The sequence below is a fragment of the Anarrhichthys ocellatus genome, unplaced genomic scaffold, assembly GCF_004355925.1.
Source record: "Anarrhichthys ocellatus isolate YVR2014 unplaced genomic scaffold, GSC_Weel_1.0 scaffold3, whole genome shotgun sequence".
In the NCBI taxonomy this organism is placed as follows: Eukaryota; Metazoa; Chordata; class Actinopteri; order Perciformes; family Anarhichadidae; genus Anarrhichthys; species Anarrhichthys ocellatus.
Genome location: NW_022280033.1, coordinates 8820826 through 8846577, shown reverse-complemented (window position 1 = coordinate 8846577; position 25752 = coordinate 8820826). Strand labels below are relative to the sequence as shown.

Below are 25752 nucleotides of genomic sequence, written 5' to 3'. Positions count from 1 at the left end.
ATTTTCTGATATTATTAACATACTTTTTTTGCAGCTCTTTATTATTACGAATATCGTATTATTGTTGTTGTAAAATGTGTACAAAGGCTTTTACCGTAAACATGTTTTCTAAACATATTTTACTAAAGTGTTTGTTTTATTAACCAATAGAAAACATTGTTGAATTAACTAACGGGTAACCTCACTGCTTTGATTACACAAGGCTGTATTGTATTGAAGCGACACAGAACCAGACAATAGCCAGAGCCCCGAGCTGCAGTCCGCTCCAGTGTGAAACGTGCTGTTTTGGCGGCCCATTAAGAGTGTACTTACACCTTTACACTCGGTGTTCTTCCGCGGAAAATCTAGGTCGCATTTTCTTACCGACCGCCGAGCACGGCTCCCACTCTCTCTCTGGTAACTGAATAGCCAGTGTAATCTGACACTTCAACTTGCCGTGCTCTACGGTAGTTGATTCAGTCAGTCACTCACACCGTCTCCGGGGCTCTCGCGTCGTCTTTTGTGAAGTGGAGGGAGCGCGAGAGAGGGAGAGAGAGAGAGGAGCACCGTAAACACGAGGTTTTGGAGAAACAATACGCGGATTTTGCCACTGAGGTCCGAGCTCAGAGTAAGTTTCGTGCCTGGTTATTATGTATTGTGTTTGTTGCAAAGCGAGGTTTGAATGTGTGTGCGGGTTTTTTTTTGCGGATACTACCTGCTAACAATAGGGTGACCTCCTAGAAAACCTTCCCGTAGCCGCTGATGAACTCAAAAGGGGGGGCGGCAGATTCTGGGTTTGCGTGAGCGGCAGCGGAGCGCGTCCACCGCCGCGTTACATCCAGGCGTGTGTGCGCCGCTACATCGCTTGTTTCTGCCGTGTGTAAAACCAGTTGCGCCGGTGAGCGAATGTCTGCAGGATTATTTCACGATAGGTGCATGCATTTCTTTCTGTGGACACTAGATAGGAATGTGCTAGTAACTCAGTTGTGTGTGTGGGTGAATGTCTCGTCTCGGTGGATCAGCTGATGGATCGCATGATGCTAAACTGAGAGAGCATGCCACTGAGCTAACAGTGAGTAGTGTGAGTGGGCTTGTTGGCTTCCTTCAAGGATATTATCGGCTACCTGTTGTAATGCAATTAGCAGTCGCGCGTCCTTCCGTTGCTCTGTTATGTGTGCTGGTGTTAAAGCACCATGTAATGCATCATGTACTACCTCGACCTGCACGCTGACAATACTGATTTCGTTTGATTGGATCCTCTCAGCGATCATTCAAAAGATCAGTGGCTCCCAAATGTGAGGTCATTGGGACCCTCAGGGGGCCCTCAGCGGGGCTCAAGTGGGCTCTCTAGTGAGCCCCAGACATGGTTTACGCTCACGATTGATTGCATGCACTGTGAATATTTGTATTGGACAAAGCTCAGGTGTGACTGTAATCTCAGTGTTCCCTCTTTTCATTCATTTGCATGGACTGCAACCTTCACTACCCCCCCCATGAGTCCACACACATGGTTTCTCCTCCTTGACATGGAGCTATCTGAATCCCTGATGGAGGCCAGCAGCAGTACCACATGTTTTCAGTCCCTACTGCAGGAGAGTGTGGATGAGCTGCTTGACTCAGCGCAGCCTTCAGCCTCAAGTTTTGGCGGACCCTCCCCGTAAAAATTCCACCCATCTGGACGTGAGGCCAGCCGGGGCAGAGCGCAGCGTAGAGGGGCGGTGGGGGGGCATGGAGGAGGAGGAGGAGGAGGCCGTCGCTCTGTCATAGCCGTGCACCCTGCCACAGGACAGCTCAACTTTTGGGGAAAATAGAGCCTTTATCCTTCTTAGTGAGGTGCTGAAGTTAAAGGGAACTGTGATTGGGAGCAAATCAGTTGCTGCTGCTGCTGCTGTTGTGGAGCTTTTTTTTCTGCTATCTGTGACCAACCATATCTCACTGACTGTGCTGCTATCCTGTTATCATAATGCAGGTCAGATGACAAGCGGATGTAGGCCTGCTGTCACGAGGCGTAAAGCACCTAAAAGCCCCGTTTCCTAAGAATTCTGACACATTCCCAGCTTAAAACACATTTTTAGGTTTACTACAGTCAGTATTTGTTCCGGGAGTATTGCATTGGATTGCAGGTGTTCATGTTATTGTGTCCACTCCCCTGTATGCCGGTCTAAGAGAGCGCGTAAACAGATTTTTGGATGGGTGCACCCTCCAGGGTCTCCCCTCCTTGGTAATTTAAATCGGTGATGTAATGAAAATTGTTTCAGCAGCAACACTTGTCAGCCGCAGCACATTAATTAGTGCTGTTTGACTTTCTGTTTTTTTTTTTTTTTCTTCTGACGAACCAAAGCAGCATTAAGTCATCTCAGTAAAGCATAAAGAGGAGGCACGCTCGCTCAGACTGGTTTACCTGATGAATTGTGAAAGAAAGAGGTCAAGAAATTAATGCCATCTGCAACTGTTTGAAACTTGGAAGTGTGTGGTTATGTGTGTGTGTGTGTGTGTGTGTGTGTGTGTGTGTGTGAGAGAGAGAGAGAGTTTTCTTTCCTTCTGTTGTCCCTCCTGGGGCCTCTCTGCAGCCAGCCAGCCAGGCTGTGAGACAAGACAGAAGAGTGTCTGATTCCCTAAACAAGGCTAAAGGCTCCAGTACACTCACATTGAAATCAAATTTAGACTGTTTAAGAAAAGTGCCGGGTGGGCGCAAACGCAAACATGCACACTGAGAGACGGGATTGTCCGGGCCCTCTGCGGCGTAATGATACCGGAAATGTGCCGGGGGGAACACGGCTATACTTCGTAAAAACAGACACAGAAAAGACGACACATGGCACTGGCAGCGCTACAAGTTGCAGCTCAACATGAGGAAGAAGATGTATGTTTAGGTTCAACGGCGTGTTTGTTCCCTAAACCAAACAGTGAGAGCAAATGGAGAGATTACTCTTCAGTGTTAGCCAACATGGTCGTAAAATATTGAAATTCAAATATCAGTTTTAAAAACGCCTGCGGCTATTCTCCAAAGCTCTCGGGGTGATCGCTCACAGAGAGCAACTACAGTAGCGAGTGCTCATCGCTCCCTATCTTTGCACTTCTGTGAAGCTGCCGAACTAATACTGATTAGAAGTATCTACAGGAAAAACGACTAATTGCTCGTGTCTGAGTAATTAGCTTTTTTTTTTTTTGTTACTCAGCGATTTACCAAGTCGCACCGCCTTTTTGCTGCTGTTTACCATGTGTGCGGCACAGCTGCAGCCCGCTAAGTGCTGCAAACCCAGGGAACGCTAATCAATGTTTTGACAGCCTGACATTTCATCTAGCCGGTGGTATTGTTTCGAGGAGTGCTGTGAAATACTTGCTGCCGGTTCACTTGACATAGATTCTTCGTAGGCCGGTGTCTCGCCGTCAAACCGAGAACCCACCCACTCATGTCCCGAGCAGAAGTCGGCCTTTTGTTTCTGTCTCTGTCTCTCTCTCTCTTTCTTTCTGTCTCACTTGTGGTGCCACTTGGCGGCACTTTTTCATCGAGACTGAGCCTTTTGTTTTCAAGGTGCCTATTTTGGTCTTTTAATAAGGAACAACTTGTGTTGCCTCAGAGCATTTTGCAGACTGATTTATCAGAATATAGGCTTAGAGGGAGTTACAGCCTGAAATGCTCAGTTTGAGCTGAGTTTTCAGACACTTAACTACTTCCTAAACCTTGTTGCAATTCTAACTGAAAGCTCAAGTTAAAGTCTGGTAATTGCAGTGTAACTAATAAAGAGAAAATGAAGCACACCAGCAGATGTGACTGACGGGACTGTGATGACATCAGTTTGGTACAGAGAGACAAAAGTGGGTCAACGTGAGGTGCTAAGAAGACCTCAATGCCACATGCCTGTCACCGCCGTCCTTCAAGCTGTAAACCTTGCACTGTGGTTGGGCTTGTGGCTGGTTGGAGTGAACTCCTGACTTTGTGAACCAGTCCTCGAGCAAGGCATTTAGCCTTAGAAGTAGCAGCGAACAGCGTAGAAAACTGTAGCTGTGCTGCGTTCAGGTGTTCTTCAAGAACTCTTTCTCGACATGTTTGCGTTGAACTTATTACGTGCTGTGTCTTTGCTAATCGTGCTGTTGACAGATATCTGTTTAAGTGGTATAATGCAGACAAAACATCAACTTAACTCCTGCTTCCGAAGAGCCGTCACTTCAACCTTGAGCGCTCCCAACATCAGGGATAACGCAGTCCTCTAAGTGCTTTTTTTTTTTTTTTTTTTTTTGGGAGACAAGAGAGCAAAACGGAGTGCAGAGAGAGTGAAGAGAGAAGTTGCTGGTCCACCCCTGTCACCGCCTCATGCATGTTTGAGTTGATGTTCTTTGAGAAACAAGTGCAGGGGACGTCACAATGGCCAATGTCTCGTTCCCATCCGTCGAGACGGGCCGGGGCCCTTGAATCATGAATGACACCCCGGCCCCTCACCGGGCACAATATGAGAGTCGGGAGCCCGCACAGGAGGAACAAAATGTTCCCTCTATCCATCAATCCATTCGCCCACCGCTGCCGCCTGCACTCAAGACTTCTCACCATCGCAAGCAATTACCCTCACTTCTTCTTCTTTTTTTTTTTTTTTTTTACTGCTGATGAAATCCTCACAGAGTCTGTCTCAGCTCTGTGTTGTCGAGGCCGAGAGAGAGAAAACGGTAGCAAAAGAGGAGAAAAAGAGATAGTATGTGTCTGAGTGAGTGGCGTTGGCGTGTGTCTGTTTGGCTTGTAAATCTTGTTTAAGCTAAACAAACTCATTGTCCTCATTCTCAAACTGCGCTCTCTCTCTCTCTCTCTGTGTGTGTGTGTTGAGTGTGCTTTCCCCTCCTTTCTCCTCGTCTCTCTCTCTCTCTGCCTCTCCTTTTTGAGTTGTAAGTACAGTCACTAATTAGTCCCCTCTCCCTCGTCATGCTGGGTCAGTGGGTTTACGGTTTTCACCACTGATCTGCTGTGTTTTGCCTCGTCCCTCCTGATACCGGAGCGCACGCCCGCGAGCCGGCTGCATGCTTACCTCCGAGAGGTCTTCGCACCTTACACTGCGTCCCGCGTGGGTTCATTTCGCCAGACAAGCCCCGGCTCGGGACATGTGCTCCAGCTCCGGCTCCCGCCTCATGCAGCTCCTCAGAGCGTTTGATTCCGTGCCAGGTATTAGACAAACCAGTCCGGCAAAAGAGCTGTACCTGCTGTGTTGAGTCAATATACGTTTAAAAAAACCTGTTTACGTTTTTCAAACAAGAGCAGTGCATCCTGAATAGGAGTTCAGACCATGTGAATTTGTTTTACGTAGCCCGCAGTGAATCTTTTTTTCTAAAGATAATACGCCACATGCTTTGTTTATCATATCATTTGTGCTATAAACAGTCTCTTGTCTAGTCGGCACTGTTTTTCTCCGCGAGTGTTGCGGCGGTGTTGATTCTCTGGTCGAGGGTTGCGTGGGAGACGGAGAGTGATGGCAGAGATTCTCTGAAGGCGGTCGAAATTGTCTCCAACATGGCCTCCGGGGATGCATACTTCCTTGTTTTCTGACAAAGTAAATGAACTAGGATTTACTAATGCAGAGGGACGGCATTTATTCTTCGCCCGCGATGCCGGTTATGAGGCGGAGAGGGAGTCGTGTAATATCTGCACTCGCACAACACTAATTCGTTCACATGCACGGGAGTGCAAAGGCTGAAAGGTGGTGGATATTGAATAGAAGCTTTCATTAGTGTTTGCAGAGTATGATTAAAAAAAAGATAGTGAGGTTTCAGTTGTAAGGCAGGGAGGAAGGCCCCCACACTAGCTGTTGATTTTCCTGTCTGTCAATGAAGTTGTGGTTGTTATGAAGAGCCCCTCAAATCATATTGCCATATCATGTTGAGCTCCACTGCCCTACTTACAGTTTTTCAACATTTCCTAGTGACAGAAACAAGTCTATTACTTTGTGCAGTGTGTTTGTCTGCTCGGTGCCCCTCCCCTCAGTTTTGACACTTTGGTCAGACGCTTTCCCAGGGTTCTAAGGACCGACACCCCTTTCATTTTCCCGCCTGGGCGGCTCAGATAAAGCAGCCTATTTGAAACCTCTGTGTGGCGACACCGACAGCAATGAGAGACGGGCTGGTGGGCCGAGCCACAGCATCAACTTCACAGGAGGTGGTATAGGGAGGTGATGAGGAGCGACACAAATAAGGAAGTCCACTTTATTAAACGGCAATCTCAGCAATTTATAATGTATGGTTGAAAGTACTGTAACTGGCCACGGACCTGACTTTGCAAATATCACAAACATTATCTGCGATCGCACCGCAGATAACCCATCCGCGGTCTATTACAGGGGCAATGTGTTTCACCACTGTTTTTCCTAATCTCCCCGTTACAAGAACGTCCTCCCAGCAAAGCAAAGCCGCGGTGGAAGACGCCATTTATCATATCAGTAATGAGAGTGGGCTAATCGTGTGTATTCCGGAGACAGCAATGATACACTGCTTGGAGCTTGCCAGGGATCAGCCTCTAAACAATGTTTATCATTGTCTCCCAGGGCTCTTTAATTATCTGGCAAACATTATTGACAAAACAGCAAGGGTCCTTGTGTTTTATGATTTTTTTTTTTAAAGGATTCTGGGTTGCTATTCAAATATGTGCACTAGAGGGGAAAAAAAGTAAAGATATTTTAGATTTTACACATTTAAAATGGTATAAAAACGGATCATTACATTTCATTTATTAGGTATTTATAATTACCACATATATTTACTTTAACTTGTGTTTTTTAGAAGATGTTTGTGTATATCTAGCATTCTTTACATTTTGTAGAATTATCCAAAATATGAGAGACGAGTGAGGAACACAAGGTGAGGGAGAGGCTGTGGATTTCAGATCTGATGCTCTGCTTATTTTTGCACTTCCAAAAACTGTTTAATGTCTTAGTGACAAGAAGAGGGATGGTCTGTCTAGAAAATATGTCTTAACTCGCCCCGACATGTTTTGTTGAATCGTGCTGAATCACTTTGATCATGAGATCTCATGAGATGGATTGCCATGAAATAGTGTACAGACTTCATAGTTCCCGGATGATGAACCCCCAAAGACTTTGGTGCTCTTCTGGCTTTTCTTCTCAAGCTACCATGAGGTTGACCTTTTTTGGTTTTGACTTAAATGTCCTAACAACTGTTGGTGGTTTGCCATTAAAATTAGCTGCACACGTTGAAGCCCCCCTCAGGTTAAATTATAATCCCTTTGGTGATTCCCTGACTTTTCATGAAGCGCCAAACATCAGGTCAAAATACTTTGGTTTATGACCAAATACCATCAAAACTAATTATATTCCTATCAGCCGCAGCTGCACTTTGTGTTAAGTGCTAACGTTAGCATGTTAACATGCTAAAGTAAGATGGCAAACATGGTATAAACATAGTGTAATTGTGAGCATGTTAGCATGCTGACGTTAGCATTTAGCTCAACGTGCAGCTAGCATGGCTTTGGTCTCTTAGTCTTGTTTTAATTGAAAACATAAACCTCAATGTGTGAAATACTTTTAACACTCAATGAGAAAGTTTACGTTAAAATAATTAGGTAAAATTTAAACATTTTTCTTTAACTTTTGTTGTAACTTTAACTTTTGTAACTTTTCTTTTGAAAATTAGTCAATTGAGTCAATTTTCAAAGTAATAGATTCAGTAGAGAGAAGTAATGGAACCTGTTTTGAGCTCCTCCGTGTCTGCTCCTATCCCAACAACTACCCATCACGTACATACAGTAGCAGCATACAGTGCAGTTAGTACACAGTTAGTACACATCTCGGCCATATTGCTTTCACGGCCATCCTGTAACCTTAACTTGGCTCCCCGGTGGACTCTGAGTGGACACACGTTTCATGTCTGACTCATATTTGGTGTGGGGGGGGGGGGGCTGTTACTCAATATGTGTGGCTTCAGTCTGAATGGAGAACCCCCCCCCCCCGGATGTCAAATCAACATGATTGTATAACAAGAGAGGAGGTGTGTCTTATTGATAGTTGAATGAAAGCACCTTTGCTGTGCTGGCTGGGTGTGTGTGTGTGTGTGTGTGTGTGTGTGTGTGTGTGTGTGTGTGTGTGTGTGTGTGTGTGTGTGTGTGTGAGAGAAAGAGAGACGAGGTGGGGGTAGTAGCAGCAGTGGTGGCTCGGGCTGAGGTCCTGCCCTGATTTTCTCTGGAATTCCTTTGTTTTTGGAAGCCAGAAAGGGGGAAACTGAATCTGCGTAGCCCGAGGGTCTCTGCTCCTTGAGAATTCTCCGCACACATCTCTCTGCTGCCAGCTCTGATGGTTTAAAGAGTGGCTCTGTTTTCAAAGCTCCAAACAGCCAAGGTGTTTTTCACCTTCCAGAAAAAAAAGTGAAGGGGGGGGGAATGGTGACTGCGTGCGTCTCAGGCCTGGAGGGACTGATGCTACTCAAACATAAATTTACTTAAATATTTCGGGGCTACGGAAATGAAAGTCAAATGTAGAGCCTGTCACTCAGGGCACATAAAAATACCTTCTTATGAATATGGATGAAAAAACACAACAGAAAAAGCACTTTCTTTATTTAAAAAGTAATAGTGTTTTTAATGATCCTCCTTTGCAGATTAATACGTGTTTTTAATAGTGTTTCATGGCCACTGGAGGGGCCAAGGCTGCTGCCGAAAATGTTGTCAGCCGCTCTGATTTCCCTTCACATTCACGGCTCATTAAGTTTGATAAACCTCGGGTAATAGTGTTAGAATTGTACAAAGGTATCTCCGTTTACTTCCGCGCCACAAGTTTTCCGTGACCAGATCCTTATCTGGTGGGCTGTCGCTTTAAGTAACTAACTTCCACAAAGCAGAGCTTTTCCCTCTCTCGTGTGAAGGGGGCTCGTGTTGAACGAGGTGGGGGTGGAATTGAATAGCCTTGTTGCCCGCCCTATTGAGCCAGCCTCATTCTTCGCTGTCCCCTGAAATAGGGGGGGGAAGTGGCAGAGGAAAGGGGAACAGGAGAAGGGCTCGGAGGTCTGGTCACGTGAGCAATGATGGTGTTCGTGCTGGTCCCTTTCAGGCTGTCACAGTAAATCTGTTTGACTTGTCACTTTGTAAATCATTACGAAGGCTAAAAGCCTCTCTATTGGATTGTGGTGGAAGAGGGGAGGCGGCAGGTTTCCTTTGTGCCTTCTTGACGATGATGATAATCAAGTTTGTTTCTGGCCATCCTGCTAGGAGGCTATAATTAGCTCTCTTCTCATCCTCTTTTTTTTTTTTTTTTGGGTGTTTCCCCCCAAACCAAAAGAAGAGTGGAAGAGGTCATATGTTGAGTTCTGTGTGGAAACACCACCAGGTCAGTCAGGAAGAGAGTCACAGCTTGAGGTATGTCTAAACTTGTAGTGTCACTTTCTGACCAAACACGACAGCGCGGATCACGTCCAGCTGATGAAGTCTGCGCGGCGGGACGTCTGATTTACCGAGTGCAAACATCTCCCCGCCGCCCTCCTATTTCACGCCGTCCATCTTCTCCTCTGTGCCCACCCTGTTCTCGCCCCTTTTGCTGCCCCCCCCCCCCCCCCCCGTTCTTTGGCGTGTGTGCCAGCAGCACTCATGACTGCAACAGAGCGCCAGGGAAGACATCTGCTGCACCGTGTCCCTGATCTGATCTGTGGCTCGAAGCATCGGGGTCACGAAGAGTAGCAGCCCGCCCGTCCAGATATACCGTGGGAGACGATCCGAGAGCGCCCTCTCTTGTGTTTTTGGTCTTCCTGTGTTTCTCCGTTTCTCCATCTCTGTCATTAAAACTCACATTGGGGCTGGCAGTGTCCCATGTTTGTCCTGATGAAGCTCTTTCTCGCACTCGTAGGTGCAGAGAGCAGAGCGAAACGTCGGTTTTATCAGGCTGTTCATCAGCCGCAATGATGTGCAGATGATCTGAAAGGAGGATTCTGACAGTTAAACTGGATCTTTGTGCCTGGGGGCAGCGCCATTAATGACAAAACCAATGACAGGAGGAATAAAGGGTGTTAATTGCGGCTGTTCGGTTGTGTTAGAAAGAGTGTAACCGCGTGATTGACATACACGGGCGTCTGCCAAGTTTGATGCGTCGCATACCTTCTCGAGAGATTAATGGCAGTGTATTGATCCCGCTCGGTGTTTTGACATTTATTTGTGTTGCAGTGGCAGCTTTTGCCTCAAAACAGGCGAGTTCAAGCCAAGTGACAAGACTGGTAAATGCTCAGGGGGAAGTGTTTGAGAGGGTGTTTTTGCATGTTGTAACATATTAGTTACAAATCAAATGCGCTGTATTTTCATATATCTTCTAACGTTTTCAGATGGGTATCCTACCATCTAGAATGCCATTAGTTTCTGTTCACGTCAGAAAACAATTAACTTTTAAGTAGGAGAGACTCGGAACTTGTTTGAGAGCTAATTCATCACACGACACGCAGTTTTATGTTGCCCTTAAGTTATGTTATCTGAACATGCTGATGCAGTTGACAGCAGAGAGTAATAACTCATCCTGGTGTATTGAAGATTCCACAAAATCTGAGACTCGAGACCAACTTTTTTGAAAGCAGGAAACAACTAAAATCACATGCTCACTGGCCATTCTGAATTGACTGTCGGGCAACACAGCTTGTCCGTGCAAAGCATCTCAGCATTCGACACGTCAGCTCTCAGATGTTAAAGAGTTTTGAGAATAGTTTCAGTTTGCAACCAAGATACCACACAACTGACCCTTCGCGAACCCCCCCCCCCCCCGCTGCTACCATGGGGCCCACACTGTTACAAACTTCACTCACTGAATAAAATTACATTCATGTGTGTACATTCAGTGTACCTTCCTTCAGTAGCTAGCGTAGCTTATAAGTGCTGACGCTAGTTTAATGATGCGCTAACGTACTCTGCTAACGTTAGCTCCTCAGGTCTTTACGTAGAAACGCAACATTTTAGAAACGTGTATTTCCTTCCAACCTCTCCTGGTAACGAGTATCACTGTTACACAATGTTTAACCGCGATTACTTCCTGAAAGTTAAGAAAAATCTGAAACTTTTGCATGAGAAACGATGAAGCATAGCGGGATAGTTGTCGGATTCTGGTCAGAGCTGGCCAAAGCTACACTGTGATTGGCCAGTCTGCGGTGAAGGGCGGGACTTAGCAGAGGGTCAGTTGTACAGCAACTTTGACAAAAAAGGCTTAAAGGCCACAACGTCCATCTTAAAGCTACTACGAGTAATTTTTGCGGTCCCCGTGGACAGAAGCGGTCGTATATCAGATCACCAGATTAGAAAGCCAATCTTCTTGTTGATGGTCTCAGTTACCTATGTAGGCCATACAGAGGCATCAGTTTTGAATTGAGACTGTTTCATAACCAGTTAAAAGTTCCTCACAGTAACTTTAAATATGTGGTGTGCTTTTAAAAATGGTTGGTGGATAATCTTCAGGAGTTTGTAGTTCAGGGGCTCAACATGCAAAACTTCTAGCCTTATAATCGGACTAGTCACTATTTTTCTACCTGTGGCACAGAAAGAGTACATCCCCATTCTCAAATCAAAGCTCTGATTGGCTTCGTTGTTTGCTGCAGTTAATGAGCACAACACCTTTCAATCGCTGAAAGGAATCCCAGATCTGGGCAGCGATTCAGGGGTCTTAAACCATGCTACAAAACCACCGGCATGGTCCTTTAAGATAAAGCAGTTGACCCATTTGATTACCTCAAAGCCTTAGGAATATTTTACAAAGCTCCTGAGTCACTGACTCTGAATCTGCTTTGATTCAGCTCATCTCAAGTGAGTCAGCAGAGTCACAAAGTAAAAGGCAAGCGTGTGTAATGAGCAGATTAGTCCCCTTTAGGACGCCTTTCCCTTTCAAAACCAATATCTTAACATCTTGTTTACTTAGTATAAATCCATGAGATGGAAATCAGGCCCCAGATTAGATAAATGACAGACACAGCTGTTATCTTTTCAAAGATAATTGACCTGTGACACTTAGTTGGCAGGAGCCCAAGCCCATCACGCTCTGAATGTAAATGCTCTCTCAAGTGCAAACAGCAGTGAAAATAGGTGTTTACATATAGGTCATAACAAAGAGGTTATACTCCGAGTTAATATACTGTACGTATTCACTGTGTAGCCCTTCAGTAGCACTGCTGCGCTGGTTTAAGATTAGAACAGCTCATATGACCATACAAACCCGCGGCCAAAGTACACTTTAAAGATATTATAAAAACTGAACGCTGCAAATTTCAGATAACGCTCATTAAGTAAATATTAGCTGGCTGGCTCTGTGCATGAATTCTGTTCACTTACAGTACCACAGCCAGGGCTCACACTGTGCTCACACTGTATTCATCACTCTTTAATAGCGTTGTTCTCAATAACACCCCATTCTTCTTGATATATCTTATTTCGCGCTGTCATAATGTATTTCATTACACCAGTGACTACATAGTATCTCCCACAAATACACCTTTATAGCTTCTATAGGTTCTTACCGGCTCCAATTAGCAATTATTCTGTTGACTTTTGATGAATAGAATAATCATTTCATCTAAATAAATGTAGGAATAAAGGTGAAAAATGCTCATTGCAATTTCCCAGAGTCATGTCTTTAAGTTACATGTTTTGCCCAAAACAAAATATCTCGTATGTTAACGATATGAAAACCAGTAAATTATCATATTTGAGAGGTTGGAACCAGCAAATGTTTTCCATTTTTAGGGATGACAGTCGGACGGTCCAGCACTTTGGTCCAGATTGTAATATTTCAACAACTATGGGATGAATTTCCCGGAAATGTTGTACAGATGCTCTCGTGTCTTCAGGATGAATTGCAATATCTTTGATGATCTCCTCTATCGTCATCATCAGGTTTCAATTTGTTATACTGTGGTTTATGACCAACATCTGCAAAACTAATGACATTCCCATCAGCCCCTTTGTGTGCTAAATCGCAAAATGTTGGCATGCTAGCGTGCTAAACTAAGCCGGTAAACCTGGTAATCAAACATGCTAAACTTCAGCATATTAGCATTGTCAGCCTGCTGACATTAGCATTTAGCTCAGAGCACTGCTGTGCCTCACAGCCTCAAATAACTCTTTAGTCATGTTGCGTGTTAATTACTTGATCATGAAAGTGTCTTGTCAAAACCTTTCGGTCGGCCCATTAAGCGACGGATCATTCCAGCCCTGTATGTAAGCAGCATGTCTCTATCCATGTTTATATAAAAGTCCTAAATCTAGATGCATCCCGCTGACTTCTGCACCACAACTCCTGTCTGCGCATGTTATGCAGCAGCCTGGAAAAGGTGTTTTGTACCGATGACAGGCAAGGTCGGGCCAGCGAAACAGGACAGTGTGAGTGTGGGGGTTGCTGAAGGAGGAATGGAGGGAGAGAAAGTGAAAGAGAGTACACACTGCAGCTCTCCGGGTGAACCACCCGCTACTCAGCTGCAAGCTACAAATCAAACGGGGCCGAGACGGCGCTGGCGCTGCGCCACGACACTGATCACTGGCACACAGAACAATGTCAAAACCATCTTGGTGGGTAATTAGGAATACTCTATCATTTCTGCTATCACTTAGCTGCCGCCCTCATGTCGTCTGGTGTGTGTGTGTGTGTGTGTGTATGACGTGCACGGGGCGTCTAAGGCTGTGGGACTGTCGGAGCAGATGCTGCAGTGATACAAGCGGTACATTTTACACAATGTAACCCCAGCTGGGTGGTGGACTACGAGGTAGAAGGATGCTGGCTGATCCCTTAAAGTCAGTAAACTCTAGTTGACTCTGGTGTGTGTGTGTGTGTGTGTGTGTGTTTGTGCAGCTCCACGTGCCCATGCAGCACAGTGTGTAACCTTGTGGTTTGTTTTTAAAGGGTAACGTCAGTGTAAAGGCTCTTTGTGAGTGTCGCTGATGCACATCGCGTCCTGTATGACTTTGACCAGGCAGGCCTCGCAGCTCTACGGAGCAGAGCGGAGAGCCAGATGGAGAGATGGAGCTTTAGCCAGCTCTGCATATACAAGGCAGAGAGAGAACGAGAGTAAAGACGCCGCCCCCAACCCTGTGATTTAAACATTCAGAATTTTCCCATTAACCCTCACCACTCACAAGAAGACCTCCGCTAAAATGCCTACTTTTACACTTACGCCGTGAACAATTTTGCAATTTGCGCCGTTATTATCCTAATTTGCGGCAGGGGAAAAATGAGAGGAGGGGAGAGCACATTGTGTGCCCCTTTGATTAAGTGGGATGTTTGAATGTGGGCCCTCCACCTTCAAGAGAGATTTGATACTTGAGGGGTTGAAGTGTTTTTGATGGAAACTCCATTAATGATTGATAACAGGAGGAGAGCGGTTAAAAATCTCCCTGCTCCAGCACCATCAATTATTAAAAGCTCTCTCCTTGCATTTTTGGTGGCACATAAAAATATCAAGACACCATCTTGGAATCTTGAGTTGATGATATCTGTCAAAAGGAATCAGGGCTTTGTATTGATTTCTTAAAGCTCTCCTCGTCCGGGGGGGGGGGGGGGGCTCGCACGTTGTGCATTTTTAAAGGTGACGCTTGCAACAGATTGCGACAATCAGCATCAGCTTGTTTGTTAGCTGTTGTTATCAAAGGAACGGCTTCAATTCCCATTGATATTATCATACGTTTATGTTTTAATAATCAAATGAAAATAAGTCCAGAACAGAAATAGCTTGGCTACGTTTAAGGTTAGATAGGCAAGCACTGTGACTTACAACCACACTTTAATACAACATGTACACTCCATCTTCCCTGCAGCCTCAGGTGCTCCTCTACGCCCATCTTGAGACACACGCTATCTAATTCAATAGCGGGAATGATTCAGCCCGTGTCCATGCTGAAGTCCCTCTCACGCGGCACATGTTTGAGGGACTGAGTGGATATCTGCAGTGATGCTGGAGAGTCGTGTGAGTGCAGCAGCCGAGTGCCGATTTTTGAGCTGCATCGAGACGAGCTTGACAGGCCGAGGTTTCCAAATCAGCCCTTGCTGAAGGGAGTTCTCTCACAAAGCACCGCTGTATACTTCCCACACAGGAGACCCCCCCCCCCCTCGATTAAGTGATTATACAGTTGTGGCGTCTGACCACTCTGCTCAAAGTGCTTCCGAGGCTGCTTTCGAGGCACGCGAGAGTGGAGGTTTTCATGACGCTTCGATTGGTTGTGGGGCCTTTCTGAGGTAAATGATTATTGGCTCACATGAGCGCAGAAAAAAAAAAAAATGCCTGGAAGCGTTTTCATTTGACAATGCCGGTCCGAGTGACACCCTCATTTACCGGTGTCAATATTCAAGTTATTCATTGACTACAAATTGAGTCCAGCAGCGCTGCGTGTGCATTTCTTTCGTCCCCTTTCAGTAGCAAACAACCTCAGTCTCTTATAGATGAGCTGAGTTCAAATGCTCCTGGAGATATGAAGCTGCATATCAGGAGATGAAAGGATGTAAAGACGGGAGATAAATCAAAAAAGAAGCAACAATAAAGTGATGGCGGTTCTTATCTGTCCCCCTGATTGACATGTCGCGTCACCGCAGCGGGGCGACCGCGCGCTGCCCGTCTCGTGTCAACAGCCGCGTATTTACATGAGCTGTCTTCCCGTCGGCCGCGGCTTGTTTCCTGAGAGCACCCGGAGCCACCGCGATGGCGAGGCGGTGTGATTAGATTTACAGATGGAGATTAATGCGAGCAGAGGTAATAGCACAAAAGGCATAAATCACAAAGAAGAGGCTGGAAGCACTGCGCTTGACCTTTTTGAATGGTGATAATGATGCCGGAGTCAGATGCGCTGCTACTGGAGGCTGCAGCGCCAGCATGCTCGAGTTTAGACAACGCTGTCATCAATGCAAAGTGTGTGTGTGTGTGTGTGTGGAGGGGGGTTAATAGATGGTCTGGTCAACACTGAAGTGCATTGAGATGAAAGTGACAGCATGTATGAAGCTGTCTGAACATTAAATGCTACAAAATGAATAAATGAGCACCTAGAGTCTGTACACACACACACACACACACACACACACTAGTAGCCACAGGCAGATATCTGCCGCTCAGGCCCTCTTTCTTTAAGCGGGAAGTGAAACCTGTCTGTCCGTTTGTCCGTCTCCCTGTCTGTCCTCGCAGCGCAGAGCATCAGCAGGGTTATTAGAAGAGTCCCATGGCTGCCACTGATAAGGCCTGTGTGGGTGCTGCTGCCACTGACAGCGCTGTGTCTGCGCGACAAACACACAAGTGGCCTGGCCGGGGGATTACTGCCTGCTGCCATTTCTGCTGATGCCTTTCTTTATGTTATCCTCTCCAGTCAGATGTGCTGCATTTGAATAACTTGGCTGATGTTGTAGAAATGGAACTCCTTCGAAGTCTGCACCTGAATACAAATGAAGGCTCACACACACACACACACATGCGCACTCTCATAAAACGCACGTTTAGACGTTGCTGGTTTGTAAGCCTCCCGGTCTCCCTCTTTTCTTTCCTCCTGCTACTGGCCACAACTGGTTATTTACATGCTCTGTCACTTAATGGGAGGAGTGATGCTGATGGGTTAGGAGGCTCACTAATCCACTCTGCCGCTGTCATTAGAGAGAAGCAAACAGACTATTACCACCTCCTCCTCCTCTCTCTGCTCATCATAAGCATGCCTGAACCCCACACACACTTGCGCGTGCACACACACACACACACACAGTTGTGATGGAGAGTGCCTCTTGTTTCTTTAGCGCTACTGAGTGGAGCCCTGCTTTGGTAATTGATCCTGTTTGGTACATGGGGAGGGGAGAGAGTGAGAGGGAGGCCCTAAGTGTTGTCAGTTTGCTGCATTCATTTTTCAACCGTGGCCAGTGAGGCTGGAGGGACGGAGGAGGGGCCCACCGCAGAGCTCGCTCAGAGGAACCACGCTGTACCTAATGCTGCTTTGTCTGCTGTTTGTTGGCGCTCGTTCTAAAGTAACTTCCTTTCAGTGGGACTCGATTATGATTGAACCGGTTCGTCTCCTCAGTTCCCGGCCTCCCGTTCATGACATATTGGTTTTCCTCCATCTCTTCTTCATCCGCTCAAACATATATCCTCCTGGTGGTTGTGTGACTTGTGCCTCTTTGTCTGGGACAGACAGACCTCACTCGTTGACTCAGTGATGATGTTCCCGAGCCGGTGGACTGAGCAGAAAGGAAGTTTTTCCTGCCGCTTGCTGTAGTAGAAATATGCTATTATTACTGTGTCCTCCTCCATGTTCCGAGTCAAAAATACTCACTTCCTATAATTAACACCAATGTTCTTGCAGTCCCGGTCAGCTGCATTGAAAGGCTGCTGAGTGATTTCCATGTCCGTCAGAGCCACGGTAGCGAACACTTCCATGAGTCATTAAGAGATGCTCGCGGCCACAGAGGACGTCACTGCTGACATTTGTTGCAGATATGAGTCATAATTTCGTGCTTTTATTCAATACTTCCCGAGCAATTTGTGTGTGTCAAATTCCATTAAGCATCTCTAACGGATGTATCATTTAAAAGTAGCTGCAGCAGCTCACGGATGCCATGCGAGTGTCTGGGAAAAAAAATGCTTTGTGATGATGCAGTACGTAAAGGGCATCACTGTGGGAGAGGATCGCCCCGGAGGCTCTGCGGCGTTAAGTCATGATCGGGACAGGAAGTCCTAAATAGTCAGGGTGTGTCACATGCAGAGGACAGATCTTCCCTCGGGGATTAATAACTCTTAACTCATCGTCACACACGTTGTCACATTTTGATCCCAAAGATCACTTTGGGATCAAAGTCCACACTGTTGTTGACAGACCTGAAAATCTGTCTCAAAATCTGTCTCTCCACACCTGCATATAGCGTGCATTTCATTTTTCTTTCTAAAAGTTTGGCATCTGCACTGTAATGACAAACAATAGAAACACTTAAATTAGGAGTACTGCCAGAGAGGTCAATGTCAATTAACTATATCTATATTGTGTGATTGGCTATATTTAACACAGAATAAGCATCACAGAGAGAACACGTGTCGCGTGCCATTTTTGTGGAAATGTATTCTGATAGTCCTGCCATGTGTCTCTCCCTGTCATGTGACAACAAGAGTTCCCAGAAAGCACAGATTTTCAGAAGTTCATGCACTTTTAAGGAAGCCCTTAAAGGTATTTTGGAAACAATCTGTTTTCTGTGGCCCAAAAAAAAAAAAGACATTCATTGAAAGACTTTTCTTAAGAAAATGATATATCCACAAAGTATCGGTACTGTAGGCTGACACCACTCATTCTGTGATGTGGTGTGTGTGTCTCAGCGTGACAGCGTATAGCCAGCATTATGGAAGGCAGGGCTGGGCCCACAGATGAACTGTGTGATTTACAGCCTTTTGTCGGGTCACCCAGGTGAGACTCCTTTCTTTACCTCCCTTCTGTTTTGTCCCGTCCAACAGGTGTGTTTTCTCTCCGGTCTGACTCCGCTCCACCGCCCGCCAGCTTTAGCTAGCCACGACAGGCCTTCTTCCACTCCAAAACCATGATTGCATTCTTGAGCTATTCCACTCCCCCCCCTCCCCCTTCAGAACAAGAGCCCTCCACATCTCTCTCTCTCTCTCTCTCCCTTTCAAGTAGAGGCTGCCGGCCGCGCGCTCCCCCTCCCTTTGAAGATGTAATCTTGGAAAACACGGAGACATCTCCGGGATTATCTTAAATGTCTCCAGTATGTCAACAGCCTAGCCTTGTTGCCGCTGAGGTTGTCGAGCAGCGCTGGCTGTTTTAAGGGGGTCGGCTGCGATGACGGCCAAGAAAAGAAATGCCTCATCGCGGAGGTAATCACAGGGTCAACTACGCCGACTCCACTCGGGGCCAAGCTCCCACTGTTAACGCTGGATGATAACAGACACAATGAAATGATGTATTTCCCCCCATGTGGCACGGCTGTGTTTACAATTGAAGGTAATAGCAGGCGGTGGAGCGCTCGATACCAGATGGTGCTGGGTAGGCGAGGTTCATTTATGTCGTGGCATTTTCCCGAAAATCTGAACCAGCGCAACATTTTAACTAAGCGGACACAATGAGATGAGCAGCATCGTTGAGCAGTCACAAGAGGGAGAGTTACTATACACAAATTAGAGGCACATAAGTGGGCGCTCCTTGAAAAGGATCTTGACTTTGTAATCATATCAGATGTTATCGGGAGGAGGTTTTAGGAAGGGTAAGTGCTTGGAAACTAAATCAGAGAGAAGCTGCCAAGGGAACACGTTGTTATCATAATTACCTGCTGAGCGATGACTGCAGAGCCGGTGTTGATGTTGACGCCGAGCCGCCCTCTTCCCTCTCCAACAAGGCTGTCTTGTGTGGGCTGCTGCCTGCGTCGACATCTCTTTGTGCTCCGTTCCATGAGCGTTTTCTTTCTTTCTTTCTTTCTTTTTTGTTTGTTTTTCTCCTCTTTTTTTTTTTAACTGGGAACACACACTGCAGGCCAAAAATACGCAAATATTGTTTTGGTGAGATCTGGCTCTGAGATTCAGGACGGACTTGCGTCAGAGTGTTACGTGCGGGCCGCTGGCAGACTCGGGGAGGGGGGGGGGGGGGGGGTTTGGCGGGGGGGGGGCCCGCCTGCATGTGTTTTTAAAATTTTTTTATTACAAATGATCTGTTTGAATGAAACGCAGCCTCTTGTCTCCTCGGCGTTGGCATTTAAACAGGAGGAAATAACAAATGATGATATCAGAGGAGGAGAGGAGGAGAAACACTTGACCTGTTTGTTTTGGGAAAATGCTATTCCTCTGCTAATTTCCTCCTGATAAGTATCTGACAGCTCACAGTAAAGTGTTTCATCGTGGCTAGGGCTTCTCTCACTCACGGCACCAATCGATTTCAGAGACTCCGCTGCTTTAAATTGCATTCTCTGGTCTTTAGAGTTCTTCTATTTGCATAGAGGTAATCAATTCCACATATTAGCTTACCGCTTTTAGCTTAACATGGACTTTCTCCTTCCTTCCTTCCTTCCTTCCCTGCCTCTTGTTCGCCTCTCCTTACCTCTCTAGACGCTGCTGCGAATTCCCGCACTTTCCTCTTCCGCCTGACATCAATGACTGCTGTCTGCCGTGTTGGGGGGGGGGGGGGGGGGGGGGGGTCGATTTTTTTACTGCTCTGCCTCTCTCTCTGGTTTAACAGTTGATGAGTTGTGTTAAGTTGCCCAGGGACAGCCCTGCCTGTTTTAAGGAGATGAGGTTGGCTTTTATAGCTCCTCTGCTTCCTCAGCCTTGGAAGATAAGGTGTGTGTGTGTGTGCGTGTGTGTGTGTGTGAGTATGTCCTCGTCTGAGTGTCTGTATGAGTCGAGCAGCCGCTTGAGACTAGGATTCCCCCCAGGAAGCTAAAGTAAACGTTGTGGTGTTAAGGGCTTTCAACAGGAAAACTTGGGCTTTGTCATATCCAGCATTTGAATCACTTTAAAGGGCTTTGTGCAGAAAATTGGTTTATCTCCGCCAATGAACAGCCACAGCATCAGATACGATTACCCAGGATTGAAGTGTTAAGGGAGTAATACCAAGCGCGGTTATGAAACAGGAGGCAAGTGGCTTGAGTGGAGAGTTGACACAGAGTTTAGATTCAAAGGTGACAGGAGTTTTTAGTACCCCCCCCCCCCCCCTCCCACACACACACAGAAACACTCAGAAGTCATGGATACAGACACAAACCTCATTTAACATGATTAGTTTCTTTGAGGATTTTACCGCAGCCTCTTATATCCGGGATGAAAGAGTTCACACTTCTGACAGGAGAAAAAAAAAAAAAAAACGCTGGAGTCTGCAAAAGCCGGTACGAAGCACTCAGATTTTCACTGCAATATTCACCACATTATTAAGGAACACATTGCTTTGTGCCGTGTTGCTCTCAACACCATCTGTAGTGTGCCGCTCAAGTGGTTGCAATTTTCCCCGTAGTCTCGTGTCTCTCGTGCGATATTACAAGTGAAACTCGATTGCAGATCTCCGCTCGATGTTCTAGTGCGCTTAGTTTCTCACAAACGTTCGCATTCTTCAGTGATTGCTCCCCAGCAGTTTCAGATGTGCAGACATGCACTGCCGTCTTAGTATTTAGTTCTCTCTCTCTCTCTCTCTCTCTCTCTCTCTGGCTTTGAAGCCTGATGTCATTTCAGACTATGAGAAGAAATATTTGCCCTGTTTTGCTCCAGTTCTCTGCCGTAGTGAAAAGATGTTGTTTTTACCGACCTTACGGCAGCTAAACATCGCTCTCTTGTATGCTTGCTAAAAAATATGTACTGGAACAAATAAATCCAATTTCAAAATCAGTTTTAATATAATAATTTAATTTTCCGAATTGAATGTAGGCCAACTTAACAATGTGATATTCTAATCTTTCTCTTAAACCCATAACCTTTACACAGCGGCTGCACAGGCATTTTTAAGAGGGTCCATTGGTGCATGTTATAGCTGGCTAGTATCAACCTAATAGGCTTACCTGTCTGCACCGTACGGGACGTAGACCCTGTAAATCACATTTGTCTGCGACACCTACTCGCCTCCCCGCGTATTTATGGGCTTCTCCTCCGCCCTGTCCTCATCTTTTTGGCCCCAGTCCAAAATCAACCCCCTCTTCCCACAGTATGTTCTCCAGTATGCTCCCCTCTCCTCGTGGATTAAATGAACGAGCAGGTGCTAAGATGTATGGGGGGCCCCATTCCATTCATACGCCCTTCCTGTTTAAACCATCAATGTATTGTTCTAAAAATCAATAGGATATATTCCAGATTTAGCCTTGAGAAGAAAATATATTTGCCACTTTTTTATTTTTATTTTAAACTATTATTGTGAACCCCTTTTATCGTAACTTTGACAAACTCCTGCCATGTGGAGTTCCACACAGCGTGACATATTATTACCTTGATTTTAATCGAGCATGGCATTTTCAAAAGATAAACTGCACCCAAAGTGTAGCCGGACAAAGACTTTATAGTTCCCTCCAAAATTCCGGACATCAAATCTCTTCTACTTTCCCATATTTTTATGTAAATGGCTGTGTCCCACTGTGTCCCAAATTTCCTCGACTCTGCTGAAAAGTGCCAAGATATAATATACTGTACCTCTTGGAAAATGGCCACGAGGGCAGCCTGAAGCAGAGGAAGCTTGTTTACACCAGTGGTGGAGATTGTAAGTGTTGAAACAAAGGAAGAGAAAAGAGAGTGGTGTGTCTTCTGAGGGCACATAAAGATGCTGTAGATAAAGACTGAAATGGATAAACCTGTTAGAGAAAAGAGTTGAGTTCCAGCTGAAATAAAATGAATGGTAGTATAGATATTTGATAGATTGTAGTTTTTATTTTTTAAATATCAATTTTACTTTTCTCTTAGAATCGTTCAAATGCTGGCGGTGTGCCTCGTGTTAGTGAGAGTGCGTGAGTGCGCCTGTTGCTTTAAGGGAGTGTTGTATTCTGGGTGCTAGCCTTAATGTTGCTAGGTTAGCAATATCGTAGCAGTCAGTATACAGTGCGTCTGCTAGAGTTAGTTAGCCACGTAAGTGGAGGAAGAAAATAAATACAAAAGGAAGGAACTTGCAGTAATATTATTGCATTAATAGAAGGGACAGAATAGGAGCTGCTGAGCCGAAAAGGAGAGTTTAATAAATGCTGTTATTATTTGGGCTACAAGCTGTAAAGACACCGTTGACATATTATCACTCTATAAGTTGTTGTGGCGAACATATTTGTGCCACCTGCAAAGTTTTACATACTTTTAGCTCCGTTTTTGGTCTCCACCAACTCCTGAAGGAAACTTCTTTAGCTGCAAAATATGTTCCCCAGTAATTTACATGTATTCATACATTATAAACTTATATATTTCAAGTATGTTTAATGTAAAAATGTTTCTTTCCTAAAATAGGAGTCTGCAGCCACGCTAGAGGCTGTGTAACAATGTACTTAGGCACAGCAGCGGCTTTAGGCTAAATGCTACCATCAGCATGCTGAGAGGCTCACAGTGACGATGCTAACACACTGATATTAACCCGGTTTACCATCTCAGTTAAGCCTGTTGGCATGCTAAACTAAGCAGCATTTGCTTATTAGCCTTAAACACAATGTACAACTGAGGTTGACGGCTATGCTGTTAGACAAATTCGATTTTTGACCTGACGATAGCACAAATGCTGCTAGCATGGCTAAAACGTCTTGCAAAGGGAGGATAGAGGGATCAGTTTTCATCATGAGACTTACACCAGTAGCATTGATGTGCATGGTGGATGTCTGGAGACAGAATAGCAATGTGCTGGTAGACTAATCCCAAAACCTGTGCATGTGTGTTCTGGGCCTTTGCTGGATTTGTATCAGCCTGTAAAAGGTGCAGCGAAGCAGTGAGGAGAGACTAAGAGAGGTGTATTAAGGCAGTGAATCTAGCCGCTGTGTGTGTAATGGACTCAGGATGAGGGCTGACCAAGCGCCAGGCTGCTGATAACCTTTAGGAAGGACATTGTTCCTGTGCACTGGGGGGTGGGGTCGCGGGTGGATGGGGGGGGGGGGGGGGGGGGGGGGGGTATACAGGACTGCTGCAGTATACAGGCTACACTGTGATAGGTGGTGCAGTTGTTCAATGGTTCATTGGCTCTCCGGCAGGGTTAGGAGGTAGAGTAAATGGGGCAGTATAGCAAACTCCCTCATGGCTTCCTGCATACATTTTTCAACACCAGGGGCGTGTTTTCTCTGTGATACATTTGTCCTCTGTCTGAACCAGGTTCTCCCCGGCATTCCATTAAAAGAAATGTAACAGCCTTTTTTTCTTCTGCCTTCCTTCCCCTCAGATCACCGCTTAAGGAGGGACGGGAGGGGGGGGGGTCAGCGAAAGGACCGTGCGTGAGGAATACATGAAGGGCGGGGTGGGGGAGGGGGCGGCCACCACAGCGGCAGTACCACCAAGGTCAAAGTTCACGCAGGTAAACTGATTTTTCTTTTGACCCACAGCTCGGTGATTGTGCACGCTCTTTGGGTTAGTCCTGGCTTTTCTTTCTTTTTTTTTTTCATCCCCGACACGGAGCAGACTTGGCACGCAGAGGCGGACCGAGGGAGTAATGTGGCTGGTTTTGATTGGACCCTCCTGGGCTGGCGGCCGGGGAGGAACTGGGAACTGAGCAGTCTGCAGCTGCTGTTTATGAGGCACTGTGCAGGATCTTGTTTGGCTCTGTCTAAAAAACCCAGCCAGTCCCCGCCGAGAAGCCTGTGGCCAGTGTCAATACTGGGAGAATAGGAGAAAACCATGGTGCTGTGATTCAAGAAAAATTTATTCCCCGCCCTCAAAATTATTTTTTTGCAGTGAGCAGATGCAGGACTGGGTAATACGGAAAAAGGATTCATTTGTTTCAGATTTCTAGTGACAAAAAGTTAATTCAAGTGTAGATTTAGTGCATTTCTATGGAACCACTTGACTGAAGACTTTTCTAAACCCAATCTCAAGCCTGCATTAACTACAGGCTGCAAAACTCTGCCACATAGCTCCAGTTGGGCACCCTCTTTTTTGCCTTTTCCTCCTGTGTTCTATGCTACCGGGGATTAGGGGGTGGTTTGTAGGGTGGGTGGGGGCAGATCTAGGAAGCAAATAAATAAATAAAGGGCTGGTTAATCTTCCTTAGTGCGCTGTGTGTGCATGTGTGTGAGAACACTGAGCAATGGCACCGCCCGGGGAACATCTGCCTCACACACAAACACACACACACACACATGTGCACGTATATGACAGACAGACACTGCACGCACACACACACACGTGCGCGACTAGCAGGGATCAGCCAAAGCAATAAGCACACGGACGTCAGAGCACAGAAAGCGACGACTTTACCGCACATACGCTCCCGAGTAGGCGCGCGCCCGACCATCGGCAGAGTGACAAGCGAAGCACAGAGAAAGAAAGAGAGACGCTGCCAGCTGACAGAACAGAGCTGTACAATGTGACAGCGCTCGACTGCAGACACATGAAAGTATAGGAAGACGAGTTTTGCCACGTTTCTCTGCTGCTGTCGTACTGCATTCAGCTCGCCTGGTATCCACGGACTCGTATCTTCTCTCTTGCTTTAACACATACACAGCGCGCCAACAGTTGATCAAACAACTGTGCAATTGAGGCTGAATTTGGCCAGACAGCCCGCCAGGATGAGTAATATAGTGCTCCTCTGGCTTAATTTCTTTAGAAAGCCTATCACCGCTGCAAACATGTTACAGACTGTTGCAGTTTACAAAGAAGTATTTTTCCCCGGCAGCTTTAATTGGATGCATTTTTAATGTTTGCGCCACATAGTGTGACCACTGTTGACACTGAACACTGTGGCTGTTGTGGGGCGATGGAGTTGAGATGTAGGAGAGAGGAAGCATGTATGTATGTATGTGTGTGTGTGTGTGTTTGTGAGAGTGTGTAATGGTTGGGTGGGTTCCTTTCGTGTGTCGTGTCCGTACTGAAGGTGAAATTTACAGTTTCACTTTCAAGGGATAGGGCTTATTTGTTGATTCTATGCACGTAGTCGTAGCTAAACTGTAGTTGACGTGCGCCTCCTCAAAAACGTACGCTGTGGAGATTACAAGAGCTGTGATTGGTCAGCTCGGGCTGCTCGTGTTTTCTCCTGCAAGTTTCCAGTTCTGGTAGAAATTGCTGATAATGAAAGTTGAAGATGAGCTCAGTATTCTGCCTCTCCAAACCGTATTCACGTACAGTACATCTCTCTAGTGCTGTGGTGATGCTATCGGTGTATGAAATCCTCCAAACTACATTTCACAAAATAGCATGTATACAGCTGGCAGTTTTTAAACCCAAAACTGAGCTTTAAAA

The 25752-nt window shown here is 46.0% G+C and overlaps 1 protein-coding gene across 4 annotated transcripts in view; it reads left to right on the top strand.

Moving 5' to 3' along the window:
• The first annotated feature begins 278 nt into the window (after nt 1-278).
• The window catches only part of zmiz1a (zinc finger, MIZ-type containing 1a), a 93067-nt gene continuing 67593 nt past the window's right edge, over nt 279-25752 (top strand). The window contains exons 1-2 of one of the 4 annotated variants that reach the window (XM_031839289.1): nt 279-607; nt 23741-23872. The gene's annotated coding sequence lies outside the window, so the exon portion shown is untranslated. The remainder of the gene's footprint in view (nt 608-23740; nt 23873-25752) is intronic. The other 3 variants (XM_031839317.1, XM_031839349.1, XM_031839296.1) reach the window with 3 other exon arrangements.